Source organism: Echinops telfairi, unplaced genomic scaffold, assembly GCF_000313985.2.
Source record: "Echinops telfairi isolate 266 unplaced genomic scaffold, ASM31398v2 ScPeMD7_1713;HRSCAF=2227, whole genome shotgun sequence".
Taxonomy (NCBI): Eukaryota; Metazoa; Chordata; class Mammalia; order Afrosoricida; family Tenrecidae; genus Echinops; species Echinops telfairi.
This window is the reverse complement of record NW_022105611.1, coordinates 20477640-20481695: the sequence shown is the minus strand read 5'-3', so window position 1 is coordinate 20481695 and position 4056 is coordinate 20477640.

Below are 4056 nucleotides of genomic sequence, written 5' to 3'. Positions count from 1 at the left end.
ATGCGGAGTGGAGACCCAAAGCCCATCTGTAGGCAACTGGACATCCCCTTACAGAAGGGTCACAGGGAGGAGACAGGTGCAGTATAGCAACGACGAAACATACAACTTTCCTCCAGTTCTTTAATGTTTACCTGCCCCCTGCCCCCGCCACTATCATGATTCCAATTCTACCTTACAAGTCATGTTAGACCAGAGGATATACACTGGTACAGATAAGAACTGGAAACACAGGGAATCCAGGACAGATAAACCCATCAGGACTAATAATGAGAGTAGCGATACCAGGAGGGGAAGGGAAAGGTGGGGTAGAAAGGGGGAACTGATCACTAGGATCTACATATAACCCCTTCCTTGAAGGACAGACAACAGAAAAGTGAGTGAAGGGAGATATCGGACAGTGTACGACATGAAAAAAAATTATAAATTATCAGGGATTTGTGAGGAAGGGGAGCAGGGAGGTGGGGGGCAGGGATGAGCAGCTGATACCAAGGGCTCAAGTAGAAAGCAAATATTTTGAGAATGATGAGAGCAACAAATGTACAAATGTACTCGACATAATGGATGTATGTATGGATTGTGATAAGAGCTGTACAAGCCCCCAATAAAATGATTTTTAAAAGGGGGAAATAAAAGAAAAATGCTCTTGATCACTAGCCATCCAGGAGATGCAAATCAAAACAACAATGGGATATCACCTTACACCGATAATGACAGACCAATTAAAAATTAAAAAAACAGAAAGCAGCAAATGCCGGAGAGGGTGAGGAGAGATTGGAACTCTCCTACACTGTTGGTGGATCTGTAAATGCGTAACCATTGTAGAAAGCGATGTGGGAATAGAGATACCATATGACCCAGCAACACCCCTGGGGCTATATTCCCTGAAGAAGTAAGAGACATAACATGGACAGACATATAAACTCCCATGTTCATCACAGCACTGTTCACCATAGCGAGATGCTGGACACAGCCCAAAGCCCATCAGTAGAAGAATGGGTAAAGTGCATGTACACGATGGAATTCTATGCATCACTGAAAAACAGAAACAAAGCCATGAAGCACCTCATGACCCTGATGGATCAGGAGAACACTATGCTGAGAGAAGTTAGTCATTGACAAAGCAGATTGCCACCTCTTTCTCCCGAGCAACTGCTGGACTTGAACCCTCAGCCTTCAATTGTGGTTAGCAGCCCAATGCTTAACCAACTGTGCCACCATGTCTCCTTTTACAACCCTTGGCATACTCCCTTTCCTTCCTGAGGCCACCCAGTGATCCTTGTGACCTGGCTGCCCTTCCCTTATACTACAAAGATACGTTAATTATCCATGAAATCACATGGTTTAAAACTAATTTCTCTGGAAACAAGGGTGAAACTAGATTACTTTGGGACTGAGTTAAGTTCCATGGTTCACAGATGTCTTATTTCAGGCGGGTTTGCCTGATTTATGATCACTGTGTCTATTAGCTGGACTCCATTAGACTCTAGTCTAGCAACACGTTTGGTTCTTTGGTGTGTGGTTGATTTGGTTTGTCTGCCCCGAGGAACCCAGGCGGTCTAGCAGTTAAGCACTTCACTCCTCATTCAAAGGGTGGCACTTGAACCCCACTAGTTGCTCCACAGGAGAAAGGTGTGGCCTTCCGCTTCTGTCTAGTCAACGCTCACCGCCTTGCAATCGCAGGGGCAATTCTTTGTGTTGGAGGTGACTGGAGGTGACTGCGTGGCAGTGAATTTCCTTTGGGGCGATGTCTCCTCTGTGTTTGCTTTGTTCCTGTTTGTTCTCGCCAGGGGACATTCCACATGGGTCAGAGACCTTTGTTAAATTTCTTTAGTGTGGAGAGAAATCTGCCCATTGGAGCTCCAGGTTCTTGCTTTTTTATAAACAAGATTCCTTCTTTTCAGTTATATTCTCGGAATAGTGAGACCTTGACCAAAAATCTCAATTATTCTTTAGTAAAGAAATTCATCGAAATAGACCAATGACTCATCTATTTTTCTGTTTGTTTCTGTAGCCGATGATATCATTTGCCATTTTAGCAGCTATTCAAGACCTGGACAATATATCTTTTGAAAGGGCATCAATTACAGTGCATAGGAGGACAACACCCCGAGTCTGGAAGGGACCTCTGTGAGAAGTGGCCACAGCAAACATCAAGGCAGGAGAATGAACCCCACGGAGTTTCCATTTCCTCTTTGGCCAGTTTAATAGTCAGTTTCTTGGGCATGACCTTCAGCTGTTTCTACACTGTGATAAATTTTATGCTGGATGTAATTTATGTATACAGAGTTTTGTGACCCACGCAAAACACAAACATCTCCCTATGGGATCCTTATGTAATCTAAAGATAGTGTGCCCTATAACTAAGGGGGGCAAGTCTTCCCAAGCTGAGACACTAGAAGTTCTCATCATAATGCTTCTTTTCCTAGTACTATTGTAACCTTACAATAGAGCTTCTAAGACAAGAAAGTCCAGCTCCTGTGGCTAAAGCAGTCTTTCCCATAATGAGCACCCTATAAATTAACCTTCTGTGAGAGTTTTTCTCTAACTTCCAGTTAATGCTACATCTAAATGGTAACAAGTTGTTCTTTTGTTTCTTTATTGTTGGTCCTTCACATTGCTAATTTTCCTTTGGTTAAAAGGTTATGTATAGATAGATGAAGATGGTATAAGCTCCGTAGCAAAAACGGATCCAGTTTACATGTAGAAACAAAACTATCCATTGCCTGTGGTTTACTAAAAGATGTCAAATAGCTCAAAGACAAGATGACTATCTGAAATATTATAATTTTTCTATTGAAACATAAATTTATTTCCTTTTAATAACACATTTTTTGTAAATTGGGTGACAGTTTATATTTCAGATCATCAACTTTGTATAATTTCTTTATAGTCACATTCCTTTTGATCAAAAATAACTTCAGAAATGTATTCTTGATCTTAAAATAGATGTTATTTAATGCTGCTGTCACAATAAATCCAGAAGTAGATGACTCTAACAAATAGAAATTTATTTTCTCAGTGCTCAGGAAGCTAGAATCTGAATTAAGGTCACCGACTTTGGAGGAAAGGTTTCTTCATTGACTCTGGAAAATCCTCGCCTCCACTTCTCAGAGTCCCTTGGAAAACTCCATGTAGAATTCATCCTTCACCGTTCATGTTTGTTTCTCTGTGCTTAATCTGCTCTTTTCAGATCTCAAAAGTGAGAAGGTTTCAGATACATCTGAAACTGGCAGGGCCTCAAAGAAAACCCTCTTCCCAAGTGGGATTGCAGGGACATGGGCATCAAAGAGAGATTGGAGCATTTGTTAAAATTAGGAGTTTCTTGAAGGTACGGACCAATCTAGGGTGTCACTGGAGGCCACCCTCTTGAAGGTGTGCTATGTGCTTTTCCATTTTGGGTACATGAAACCCAGGATGAACTTACAGGGACAGCAAGTAGAGGGAAGGGGCTTAGGGGGAGCGGGTACAGGAGTGGTGGTGGGGGCGTAAAAGGGAGCTAAGGTCAAGGAGTCCGGGTAGAAAAAGAATGTCTGGAAATGAGCGTGGTGGCCGCTGTACAATTCTACCTGACGTGACTCAACTATGGAATGATATGATACCTGTATCAAAGCCCAATTAATAATAATAATGATAACTGCAGTCCCTAACTGCAGTGCTTAGCAGTTAGACATTGTCGAAGAAGGAAGGAACAGAGAGAAGACTAAAGAAGGAGAAATTCTAACTCTCATTGTCATGGAGTCAGTTCTGACTCACAGCGACCCCATCTCTAGGCCCCCGTGGTTTTGTGACTGTAAATCTTGAGAGGAGTGGAAAGCCTCATCTTTTTCCAACAGAGCAGCCGGTGGATTCGAACTGCTAGCAAACCGTGTTACAGCCTGACGCATAACCCGCTCCACCACTAGAGGAAAAGAGACAAGCATCTAGGGCAGCGGTTCCCAACCTGTGGGTCACAATCCCTTTGGGGTTGAACGACCTTTACACAGGGGCCACCCGATTCATAACAGTAGCAAAATGACAGTGATGGAGTAGCAACGAAAATAATTTTATGATTGGGGG